The 13,487-nt window shown below is 41.7% G+C and overlaps 1 protein-coding gene across 16 annotated transcripts in view; it reads right to left on the reverse strand.

Annotated features, from left to right (window-relative positions):
• SLX4IP (SLX4 interacting protein) overlaps window positions 1–13,487 on the reverse strand; it is a 222,678-nt gene that overhangs the window by 208,881 nt on the left and 310 nt on the right. For 2 of the 16 annotated variants that reach the window (XM_010834206.1, XM_010834198.1), the window contains exons 2-5: window positions 12,638–12,865; window positions 12,199–12,317; window positions 1,898–2,057; window positions 530–585 (exon numbers count right to left, since the gene is read on the reverse strand). The exons of 2 other annotated variants lie outside the window; for them this stretch is intronic. The gene's annotated coding sequence lies outside the window, so the exon portion shown is untranslated. Of the gene's footprint in view, window positions 1–529; window positions 586–1,897; window positions 2,058–7,009; window positions 7,050–7,148; window positions 7,187–12,198; window positions 12,318–12,637; window positions 12,866–13,365; window positions 13,457–13,487 lie in introns of those variants that run through there. 12 more of the 16 variants (XM_010834213.1, XM_010834208.1, XM_010834201.1 and 9 more) reach the window with 11 other exon arrangements.

The following is a 13,487-nucleotide window of genomic DNA, read 5'->3' on the forward strand; positions in this document are numbered from 1 at the left end:
AACTCATGTCCATCGAGTCAGTGATGCCATCCAGCCATCTCATCCTCTGTCGTTCCCTTCTCCTCTTGCCCCCAATCCCTCCCAGCATCAGAGTCTTTTCCAATGAGTCAACTCTTCGCATGAGGTGGCCAAAGTACTGGAGTTTCAGCTTTAGCATCATTCCTTCCAAAGAAATCCCAGGGCTGATCTCCTTCAGAATGGACTGCCTGGATCTCCTTGCAGTCCAAGGGACTCTCAAGAGTCTTCTCCAACACACACATACAATAGACTACTACTCAGCCATGAGAAAGAATGAAATAATACCATCTGCAAAACTTGGATGGACCTAGAGATTATCATACTAAGTGAAGTACGTCAGAGAGAGAAAGACAAATACTCACACGTGGAATCTAAAATATGACACAAGTGAACTTGTCTACAGAACAGAAAGAGACTCACAGACAGAGAGCAGACGGGGGCTGCCAGTGGGAGAAAGGGCTGGGGAGGGACAGCCTGGGACTCTGGGATTAGCAGATGCAAACCAGCATACCTGCAGTGGAGAAACAGCAATATGATAGTGCACAGCAGAGAGCTACAGTCAATATCCTGCAAGAAATCACAATGCAAAAGAAGAAAAGCAGTTATTCTGAATCCCAGATTCCTTATTTATAAAATAGGGGTAGCAATACCTAACTTAAAATTATTGAAAGGACTAAGTACATGAAAACAGTCTCATCATTTACAAATAGTAGGCCCCAGATGAGTGTTAACAGTTATTATTACTTAGTCAATGGGAAATTTTAAAAAAAATCTTATAATCTTTGATTCTATTTTTTAATAGACAAAAATATCTTTCTTTATCCAAACCCTAAATCATTTTAATTTCATTTTAATCTATTCACTTCTGTTCCCTGAACAATGCAATGCATATGCTTTAGAATGTTTTTTAATGATGTTCATCTTAGCAAGCCCATTTCTACAGAGGTGTAAATGGAAAAAATAACTTTCTAGAAAGTCAAGAACATGTGCTTTAAAACAACATCCATAAAGGTTGTTCTGAAAACTAGTTAAATATTTAAAATTACATTGTATTATCTGAGCCAGATAAACACACAGTCAGCTCCTTTAAATACATTAAATCAGGTTTGAGTAACTTCTGTTAAGAATTTAGGGAGTCCCTCTCTGGGGATATTTAGAGGATACTGGTAGTTCAGCTAGACAGAGGAACAGGGAAAAGAGTACTGCCAACAAGTATCCAACCAAATCTGAAGCACGTGCGCCCTAATTATTTTTAATTACACACTGGTTTTCCAGTATGTCTTCCTTTTCCAGAAGGACAGGTGGCCCACACAGAAGACTATTACAAGGCTTTAGACCATATCTGCTGTTAGATAGATTAAGAGCTATATTATAGTGAAAGTTATATTTTCAATTCACAATAAGGTTCCAGCTGACTCTTAAAATGCTCATTTCCCCCCCCTTTAATCAGTAAAGCAAGAGCAGCTGCATTTATGTTTTAAGATCTGGATTCTTCAAAAAGCATCATCAAAGCCCCGTCTCAAAAATACAATCTGTAAGAATCCAGAACTGAAAGGCATATTTTTATATGAAATAATATGATCTCTAGTATAAAACAGACTGCATGCAAAAAATAAATAAATAAAAAGCAACTGTATAACCTTACTCTCATTTTTAACCCATTTTTAATACCATATGGCATTCTGCCTCTCAATGCAATTTTTTTTTCACTTGTTCCCACAGTGTTTGCAATCTCAAAAAACTAACAATTTTAGAACTATAAGACACCCTTACAGACCATCTATTCCCAGGCCTGACATCTATTCCCCCAACAAGAACTTGGGGGATCAGGCCAGGGTCTCACAGCTGAAGATCGAGGGCAGGAGAAGAGTCAGGTCACCTCACTGAGAGCCATCGAGCATCATCTGTCCCCTGCAGAACTGCGAGGTCAAAGGCTAACTGGGCTGCCAAGGTAGGCATGTCCTTGTTCCCCTGGCCAAGGCAGACGTTCCCAACACGGAGCACAACTTCAAACAAGGCTGCAGGAGGGTGGTTCTCTCCTGCTCATCAAAGACAGAGAAATAGAGGGAAAGGTAAGAGACAGAAGAGGTGGGGGGTGTGGAGAAGGGAGGAAGGGACTCCACAGCTAAGGCAAATGTGGCCTGAATCAATTTAATTACCATCATGCTATGTGACAGGGCACCAAGATAAAGCGCGTAACGCATTTGGATAGCAGCTGTGTAGACCTTGAGCCTGCACACCTGCTAAAGTCCTTTAGATAGGCGCATATCCTCTGCCTCACTACAGCTTTATGCACAGGGGCTAGAAATGAACTACAGGAGGAGGTGAAGCATAAAATGAACCCAAACAATTTGCTGTTTTCCAAACAGGTAAAAGCACACTTATCCATCCTGGAAGGAGCAGGTTATCAAAGTTAGAAGGTGCTCAAGAAAGTCTGCTGGATGAAGAAATATTCCTGAAACAGGAGCTGACACTATTTTATGTTTGCTGTTTCTGGGAAATTTTCCAAAAAATACACTGAATCTTTATTGACTTTCATGAAAAAACACCATACAGTGAATATTTGATATTCCAGGTGAAAATTATCACCTGTCATCACAAAGGGCAATACACGCATTAATAGCCCACTGAGTTATTCCTACACAGAGCTGCTCACAGTGGAGCCAGGGAAGCCTCTGCCTGTTCCCCACAGCTTTCCATGAGCTGTCAGAGTGCTGCCCAAGGCTCCCTTTCCCCTCTCGGTTCTTTAACTTAATCCGATGACCCTAGAAACCTAGGGGACCTGTTTGTCATACTGATGGGATGATTCTCAAGTCTCCCTATGAATTTGTGTGGACTCTGATGTGAAGGCTTTGTGCCCTCTCTCTCAGGTAATAAAATGGCTGTTACCTTTACGTCGGGATTAGGGCTTCTACAATGATGAGGCTGCTGAGTCCTGAGACAGTGGACCAGGCCTTCTGGACTGGAGCCTCAGCATTTAATTCTTTCTGCCTCAGAAGAACAATGCTGTTGGACAGGCTGACCTCTAAGGTCTCTTCTTAGAGGTGATCTAAGAAGAGATCCAAAATCCAGCAGCTCTTCCAAGAATAAATAATGCCAAAATGTACACATGCTTCCAGAGCAGAGGGTGAAAGGGAGCCCCTCCCACCGTGCAACTCAGCCTATGAAGCCCAGAGACTGACACTGGGCAAGGGCAGACTACGAAAGGGAGATCACAGCCAGCTCTACGCCTGAGCTTAGACACAAGAGTCCTAAACAGACAGAGGCAATACATTACAAAATACTGCAGAACCAAGTGAGGGTTATCCAAGCAGGGCAAGGTCAGTTTAATACTAGAACAATTAGCATACTGAAAAACGGAAGCAGAATAAAAGCACAGGATGATTTTCATAGAAATAGAAAAAAAAGAAAACACTAGAAATCTCTGAATAGAAACAAGCTAATGTGAGAAAAGCATCTACCAAAAAAAAAAAAAGTAGCAAACATGTTTACTGATGAATGTTAAAAGCAATTTCTTTGAAACAAGCAGAAGATATAGATTTCTGAAAATATCATCATACTAGCATTCCACAGATTTACAATATCTAGAGATGAATTTAATAAGACATGTGCCAGACCTCATCACATTGTTCAAACTTTATGCAATCCCAGGCACAATCCTAAACAGGGAATCTGAAGAAGAACAAAAAGTACTAAGAGAGAAGGAAAACAAAAAAAGAAAAACAATGAAGGGAGTCAGTCTTACCAGATACTGCAAAACTACCACAGTGCCAGAGTAAATCAAATAATGTGCTGGCAAAGGGGAAACAAACAGGCTGAAGGAACAGACTTCACAGGCCAGAAACAAGCCCCTGGGCTCGTGGAAACGGTGACGGGAGCAGTGGTGCACATCAGTGGGAAATAAGGAAACTGTTCATTTGACAAACTGTGGTCCAACAACCGTGTGTCTACTTGGAAAAATAGAAAACTGGACCACTACTTCACACAGCACATAAAGATCAACTACAGATGAGCTACAAACTCAAATGTGAAAAGTTAGCAGCTTTCAGGAAATGTTTTTCATAAGCTCTGAGAAAGGAAGGTATTTTTAAACTAGATACAAGAAGTATAACCCAAAAAGAAAAAGAATGGTAGAGTTGGCAGTATTAAGATTAAAACTTCTCTACAGACTGGAATAAAATATTTGCAATCCACATAACCAGTAAACAACTTATAAACTAGAACACATAAAGAACTCTCAAAACTCAATGGTAAAAAAATAAAACCAATCCAGTCAAAAAGTGGGCAAAGGACATTACCACGTATGTCAGCAGAGGACAAACATGGGAAATAAGCATGAAAGACACTCGAATCATTTTATGCTGTATGCAAATGAGGCATCATTTATATAGTACACCTGAAACTAAAAAACAGTTGTTGTTCAGTCATCCAGTCGTGTCCGACTCTTTGCGACCCCATGGACTTCAGCATGCCAGGCCTCCCTGTCCCTCACCATCTCCTGAAGTTTGCCCAAGTTCATATCCATTGTGCCATCCAGCCATCTCATCCTCTGACGCCCTCTTCTCCTCTGCTGTCAATCTTTCCCAGCATCAGGGACTTTTCCAATGCGCCAAGTGTACTGGAGCTTCAGCATCAGTCCTTCCAACATGTATTCAGGGTTGATTTCCCTTAAGATTGACTGGTTTGATCTCCTTGCTGTCCAACAGACTTTCAGGAGTCTTCTCCAGAACCACAGTTTGAAGGCATCAATTCTTTGAAGCCTTGCCTTTTTTATCGTCCAGTTCTCACAACCGTACGTGACGACTGGCAAGACCATAGCCTTGACTATATAGACCTTTGTTGGCTTGACTATACATAACAGTATACACTGACTATATTTCAATTAAAAAAAAACACTCAACATCATGAGCCATCACTACATACCTACCAGAATGGCTAATAAAAAAAGAGATTAAAAAAAAAAAACAGGTAACACCAAATGCTGGTGGAGATGCAGAGAACAGGCATGTCTCCTACACTACTGGAAAGACTGTAAAGATCACAGAGCCACTCTAGAAAAGAGATTGTTGACAGCTTCCTACAAAACTAACCATGTGCTTACCACATAATCTAAAATTTGCACTCCTGGTAATTCACCCCAGAAAAATGAAAACCTAGGCTCACATAAAAATTTGTAGCCAAATGTTCATAGTGACTTTATTCGTAACAGCCAAAAACTGGAAACAGCCCAGGTGTCCTTCAGTGGGTGAGTGGTTAAACAGATCTGGCGTATCTGTACCATGGGACATCACTCAGCAACCATAACTGAACCGCTGACACACACGACCGCTTGGCTGGATCATCTCAAGGGGATGATCCTCAGGAGAAAAAAGACAATCTGAAAGGTTATAGAATGTATGATCCCACTCATATAACATTCTTCAGACAACAAAATTATAGAAGCGAAGACCACATTCGTGGTTGCCAGGGGTTAGGAATAGGGAAGCTGCAGAAGGAAGCTCTGGCAATGGAACTCTACACTGTGCTTGTGGTGCTGGTTACAGGAATAGAAACACATGATAAAAACAGCTACACAAATGCATGTAAACTGGTTCCATCTCATAAGCTCTGGAGGTTGTACCGATGTTAGCTTTCTGGTTTTAATAACTGCACTCTAGTCACAAAAGATGTCACCACTGGAGGAAGCTGGGCGATGGGTACAGGGGACTCCATGTACTTTTATGCCAATTTGGGGCAAATCTATAATTATTTCAAAACAAAAAGGTTAAAAAAATTAAACTTCAGTTGGGGAGGGGGGTGAGGTGGAACCACAAACTGAGAGAAGGTGTGTGTAAGACGTGCAGACGCGTATTCATAACAGAACAGGCCAACAGAAGGGACGGGCAGCAGAAGCGCCAGAGAGCACCAGCCTCCTGCTGAGTCTCCCCACATCTGGCGAGGTGGCAGCGGTGCCCATAGGTATCTCTGATTGACCCCTTGCGTTACTGCTGCCTTGACGACCACCCTGGGGCGGTGAGGGGCAAGGCCTTCACTGTCCTTTTATGAAACCCTGGGAGGCTGAAGTCTAAACACAGGAAGGCCATTTGCCAGGGGCCTGGGGCAGCACACAGGGCGCTCTCTCCTCTCAGCGCCTGTCGTCCGGGACAGGACAGAGGAAGCCGCAGACAGCCGTCTGCCTCCCCCAAGGAGGGAAAACCACAGGAGGGGGTGCCAGGCGGTCTCAGGCCCCAAGAGCTGGTCGTCCTGAAGGGCCCGGGCCTCTCCAAGAAGCTCCAGTCTCCATCCTGGCACTCTCCAGCCTCGAAACCGTCAGGCGAGGAACTGGAGCAGGTATGAGCCCCACCACCCCCGGCTCAGGGACCGTCACAGCTCCGAGGCCTCCACAGCCAACTTGGGCATGTGACCTTGAACACGCAGGGCCAGCACATATGTGTACATATGCGTGTCACACTAGAGAAGGTCCTCTCTTCCTAAGATCGAGTTATCATTGGAAACCCAACTGAGCTGCCGCCTGCTTCTCGGGAGCTCTCTAGGGATCCCCAGGGTGAAGGGTCCCTTCTCTGAGCCAGCCCAGCCCTTCCACACCCCCTCCACTCACTTAACTCTGCTCCTCAGTCCCTCCCCTCCCTGTGACCAGAGCTTTCTGAGAACAGGGGCCATTCTTATTCCCTCTGATAACCTGGAGCAGGGCAAAGGTAAGTGTCAAGCCTGCTAATTGGAATCTGCTGATGTTACTGAAATCAGTGGCTACAGACTGTGTTACTGTTTTAGACTTATACCTATTAATCTAATACATCTTTACTGTCTCCAAATCCCAAATTCCTTATTAAACCCTCTAAACAGGAGGTCAAGGTACTCTGGTCCTATTTCAATACACAAATAACACGTAAGTTACATATATCATGCAGCCAAAGTTGAGAGAGCTAAGATGCATATAAATGTAAAGAAAATATGGAAGTGTTTTGTATTGAACATAAGGGGCAAGAGATACCTGGTTGAAGTTTTAGGTCATCAGTTCAGTTCAGTTCAGTTCAGTCGCTCAGTAGTATCTGACTCTTTGCGACCCCATGAATCACAGCATGCCAGGCCTCCCTGTCCATCACCAACTCCCGGAGTTCACTCAGACTCACGTCCATCGAGTCGGTGATGCCATCCAGCCATCTCATCCTCTGTCGTCCCCTTCTCCTCCTGCCCTCAATCCCTCGCGGCATCAGAGTCTTTTCCATTGAGTCAACTCTTCGCATGAGGTGGCCAGAGTACTGGAGTTTCAGCCTTATTAGGTCATAAATGTGAGGTTTTCAGTGACTTGTTTTTGTCCTTAAAATACTGACATCCTTACATTCATCTGAATGAAAAAGGTATTATTAGCCTCTACATACTGATCATTAAAAGATAAATGTGCACACACACAGTTAAAAAGCAAGCATGCACCTTAAAAAATTACCTTCCTAGGCTCCTAGCATTACTTTAAGGAGGGAACAGCAAGCTCAGGGCCTGGGGTTCAAAGCATAAATGTTAAAAAAGCTTTATCAGAGCTGCCGATTCGAGTCTACATGCAGTAGAATTTTTACTTTACACCCTGTTTTTAAGAAGTTCAGAACAAGCTCCAAAAAGATCAATTTTCCAAATATCTCAAAGCATATAATCTTCATAAACATACTGAGAAGTTAAAGTATATGTCTTACAAACAGTATCTCATCCTCTACCCTGCATTCTTGAGCCCATTTTCTCTGACCTGTAAACAGGCATTCTTTCACAAAAAGTCTTCAATAGCGTCTGACCTCACCAAAAATATGTGTTTTTAGTGGAGAGGGAAAGATCCTAAAATCCTTAAGAAAATTAATTTGGGGAGGGAATGGAAGTAGATGAAACAATATCACGATTGTCCTGTCATTTAAATACAAAGCAGAGATAAACTCTATTAAAGTTTGTGACCTTCTAGATTATTCTGTGGGAAAATTCAAGGCACTCTGAAATTCACATTTGTCTTCCATCTAGCACTGCCGGTCTGCATCACAAGCCAAAGCACCTACTCAGAATTTAAAAGATCAGAAATTAGCTTTAGGCTTCTAATCTCCAGATTTCAAACTTTACCAAGAATATGTTATACTCTCTTCTATTGTCTTAAAACAACAAAGGCCCTAGAATTTATGAAGGAACAACTGTAATTCAGGAATGAGAAATCATTTCATAACCTGTTGCCCCTACTCCCCCAATCTAATTTTATCACACACGCATAAAAGGACAATATGAAGAAGGAATCACAAACCTTAACAAAATACCAAGGAAAAATGATAAATGAGTAAAGATCTTGCTGACAACAACTCTGATAAAATTTGAAAAGGTAATTACAGTGTAAAAAAGTAGTGAATCAGCTTTTCCTATTATTCATATGATAATTCTGAATGCCAAAGTGAACTTGACAAAAAAAACAAAAAACAAATGGAAACAACAGGAAAATAATGCAAGTGACACAAAAAAAATTAGGATTTTGTTTTCTTTTTCTTTAAATGTAGGTCATATACTGAAATCTCCCACCAAGATTAAGTCCACAGTTCACTCTATACCCTTAACGTGGTCATCTAAGCCAAGTTCTGGGCCTCCCATTCCTGTGGGGCCCACAGAAAATCCCCACCTTGCCCTGTGTGGTTGCTTCACTAAAAAACAGCATCTAATTTTTATTTAATACTTTGTCAGAAACAGGCGCTGACCCACAAGGCAATCATGGTCTCGGGTTCTAGCAAAAATGACATGCGTTCAAATCCTACCTTTTTACATGACCTCAGACAGCCTACTCAGCACCTCCAAATCTCCAGAGAAAAGGAACTCAAAATCACAATGAGATGTCATCTCACACTTGTCAGAATAGCTATCATCAAAAAGACAACAAATAAGTGCTGGTGATGGCCAATATTTTGTCCACCTGATGTGAAGAACTGACTCACTGGAAAAGACCCTGATGCTGGGAAAGACTGAAGGCAGGAAGAGAAGGGGACGACACACTGACTCGATGGACATGAGTTTGAGCAAGCTCCGAGAGTTGGTGACTGTCAGGGAAGCCTGGCGTGCTGACGTCAAAGGGGTCACAAAGAGTCGTACACTACTGAGCAACTGAAGTATTGGTAAGGATGTGAAAAAAGGGGAGCCTTTGTGTCCTGTAGATGGGAATTTAAATTGGTTAGCCACTATAGAAAACAGTAAGGAGGTTCCTCAAAAAATTAAAAATATAACTGCCATATGATGTGGCAATTCCACTTCACAGTATTTATCTTTAGAAAAGAAAAACACTAACTTGAAAAGGTAATCTGCACCTCCATGTTCACTGAAGTATTAACCACAATAGCCAAGACAGGGGAGACATCCTAAGTGTCCATGATAGATGAATGGATAAAGAAATTACGGTGTATGCATATATATAATGGAATGCTATTCAGTCATGAAGAAAGGAAATCCTGCTCTTTGCGACAACATAATGGGCATTCTTCTAATAAGTAAGACAGTGAAAGACAAATATAATATGATCCACTTTTCTGTGAAATCTAAAACAAAACAAACACCAAACTCAGATACAGAGAAAATATTGGTGGTCGTTGGTGGGGCAAGGGCAGGGGGTGGGGTGTTGAGGAAGGGATGGTAGGGGATGGTGAAATGGGTGAAGGGAGTCAAAAGGTACAAACTTCCAGTTATGAAATAAGTAAGCCCTGGGAATGTACCACATGGTGATCAGTTAATAAAACCGTACTATACAGATAACCCTTGAACAACAAGGTTTGAACTATGAGAATCCACTTCACTTGGATTTTTCCCAATAAATACATACTACAGTACCACATGATCCACAGTTGGTTGAATTCAAAGATGTGGAATCTCAGATGGGGGCTGAGTTGTGAGCTTGTCACTGTAAAGTTGTATGCAGATATTCAACAGCACAGAGGGTCAGCACCCCTAACCCCCTGAGTTGTTTAACTATATATACATATATCAAACAATTGTGTTGTACATATGAAACTATTAAGTTACATATAAATTATATCTCAATAAAAGAGATCCAACGCACTAACAACTCAATATAGATGACATGTTTGGCATCTAAAAAACTATAACGTTTCATTCAGAAAACGTGAATGCATAAACTAAACAACGTCAAAGACAAAGTCCCAAACAAACACAGTCTACCACTGGCACCTCCTAGGTTCTCTGCATATGGAAGGCCTGGGTGTTCTTTGGAAGGAATGATGCTAAAGCTGAAACTCCAGTACTTTGGCCACCTCATGTGAAGAGTTGACTCCTTGGAAAAGACTCTGATGCTGGGAGGGATTGGGGGCAAGAGGAGAAGGGGACGACAGAGGATGAGATGGCTGGATGGCATCACCAACTCGATGGACATGAGTTTGGGTGATCTCTGGGAGTTGGTGATGGACAGGGAGGCCTGGCGTGCTGCGATTCATGGGGTCGCAAAGAGTCGGACACAACTGAGCGACTGAACTGACTGGCCACCAAATAATTACTTTTTTTTTTTTCCAATGTGAAAATGACCACTATCAAAATAAAAACAACCCAAATGCCCTTCAATTAACAAATGTGCAAACAAATTAGTCTAACAAATTGCTGAATATAGCAATTACAAAGGAATGAAACACTGATGCTTGCACCAAAGATGGCCCTCAATTATAATGAGTGAAAAAAAGCAGACTACCCCACCCCCCAAGACAGCACATACATGAAGATTCCATTTAGATAAAATTCTGGGAAATGCAAGAGTGACAGAAAACAGAGCAGCAGTTGTCTAGAAGAGCCCAGAGGGTTTACAAAAGGACAAGAGAAAACTTTTGGGAGGTGACGAGTACATTCACTATCTTGACTCAAGTGTTGATTTCATTGGTATATACATGTAAATCACCATCAAACAGTATACTTTAAGTATGTGCTGTTTACTGTACGACAATCATACCTCCATAAAGCTATTCAGAGAAAAGAAAAAGATCATTAAAAAAACCTCTCACTCACACATCTTCCTGGCTTGGCATATTGTATTTAAATCACCCTCTTTCCCAAATGGATACGTGGCCTAAAAAGTCATGGAACTACAATACCTTTACCCATTAGTGATTTGAATGTATGAACAAAACTTTAATAATCCAAAGACTTAAATAGAATAATACCTAATTAACATTTACATAGCTGTGACTAAGTGCCAAGCACTGTTTTCAGCACTTTTCTTGTATTAACTTATCTGACCCTCATATCAACCCTATTTTTGAGATGAAGCAACTGACTCACTGGAAAAGACCCTGATGCTGGGAAAGACTGAAGGCAGGAGGAGAAAGGGACAACAGAGGATGAGATGGCTGGATGGCATCACTGACTCAATGGACGTGAGTTTAAGTGAACTCTGGGAGATGGTGATGGACAGGGAGGCCTGGAGTGCTGCGATTCATGCGGTCACAAAGAGTCGGACACGACTGAGCGACTGAACTGAACTAAGGTATAGGGCTTCCCAGGTGGCACAGTGGTAAAGAATCTGCCTGCCAATTTAGAAAACTCGGGTTTGATCCCTGCATTGGGAAGATTCCCTAAAGAAGGAAATGGCAACCTGCTCCAGTGTTCTTGCTGGGAAACCCCATGGATAGAGGAGCCTGGCAGGCTACCGTCCATGTGGTAAGCAAGAGTCAGACACCCCTTAGCAACTAAACAACAGACTGAAGCACAAAAGGGTTAAGTAATCAGTTTAAGCTGGTAGCTGGAGGAGCTAGGATTTCAACCCAGAGAGTCTGGCTCTAGAATTCATTTCCAGACCCATTATGCTTACCAGCATATACAAGATACAGTATAGGAAAATCAGAAGCAGTGAATATTACACTTGCAAAATACTTCTTTTCCTCACATGCACAGAATATAAATATCCATTACATTTTGCAACATACACAAGAGACTAAGTAAAACATAACAGGACCTTCATTCTTCTTTTCCCAATTAATATTTAGATGGATAAAGGAAAGAAAGACTGAATAACTTGCTTAGGACACAATAAACAGCAAGCTGATGGGTTACTAAGAAGCTAGTTCACCACATTTCCAGTCCAACTCTCTTCATAATTATTTTAAGTAAATATACAAGGGAGAAAAATCTAACAAATAGCAACACAGAAAATATAAAACTCATTTGTTGTTTCTCAAATACCTTAACTTCCTTAAATTCCATCCACAGATCTCAGAGTCTGCTGATACTGGTCTGGGTTGTTGGTTTTTTTAAGCACCCCAAGTGATTTTTTCATAGCTGAGAACCAAAGCTGAGAACCCCTGAAATAAATTAAATTTAGATTTGTTATTTTAAAATGACAGAATGCAAGGTGCCAAAAAAGCTTTGGTAAACTATGCCCCAAGGTTTTCCAAGTTGATATTGAACTACTGAAAACAAACAGAATTTTGAGTTCAACTTCAAATAAATTAAAAATAAAACATGCACATAGGACAAAAGGTGTTGCATAGCAAATGTTACCTAACAGTATATGGGGCTGACAAATCCTCAACTTTTTAGAATGCTAAATTGGCATCTTGACATTAAACTGATGAATATAAAGCCACACGTCCACTTCATTTAAAGCGTGGACTATACTGACCATATATTGTTCCAGAAGCACAAGTTGTAAAGAGAAAGTCTTTGTCTTTAGTCCGTGCCCTCAGTCAGTGCTGTCTGAACTTAAGATGCGCTTCTCGCGGCAGATTCGGAGTCAGCGGCGTTTCTAACAAGCTCCCAGGTGATGTTCAAGCGGCTGATACACAGTTCACAGCTGGAGCAGCAAGGCCGTAAGTACCTTGAATATTGTTCGTAAAATGAACCGGTTCATCTACAAATGCAGTCAGGTCCAGGATCCAAGAAATAAAGTGTCAGTATGATTTATTCCTAGTCCAGGAGGAAAAAGGAGCGGGGGAAGATAGGGGAAGGAGCAAACGAATACTTGTTTGTGTATTATAGCAGGTCTAAGAACCAGAAAACACTGTTACTTGCCCAACCTAGTAGCTCTCAAGGTGACAGAATGGAAACTTCATGAAATAAAGTGGTTTTCATTTACTACAGAATCCTTACAACCTAGTACACACCAGGTACTCAACAAATGTACTGAATAAATGAATGAATGTATATACAAACACAATCTGTATGTCACAAACTGAAAACTGGGAAGGAGAATCTGCTGCTGCTGCTAAGTCGCTCAGTCCTGTCCGACTCTTAGCGACCCCATGGACTGCAGCCCACCAGGCTCCTCCATCCATGGAATTTTCCAGGCAAGAGTACTGGAGTGGGGTGCCTTCGCCTTCTCCATATAATGTAGATGTTTGATACAAATACCTGGCCCTGTCACTGTACTCCATTTCGTCCAAATAATAACAATTTCCCAGGCCAAAACTTCCACTGTCAAGCCCAGGCTTCCGGCACCCTTCTGTTTAAAACAGAGAGGAGGAAGAACAAGG

The sequence above is a fragment of the Bison bison genome, unplaced genomic scaffold (assembly GCF_000754665.1).
Source record: "Bison bison bison isolate TAMUID 2011002044 unplaced genomic scaffold, Bison_UMD1.0 scf7180017864030, whole genome shotgun sequence".
Lineage (NCBI taxonomy): Eukaryota > Metazoa > Chordata > Mammalia > Artiodactyla > Bovidae > Bison > Bison bison.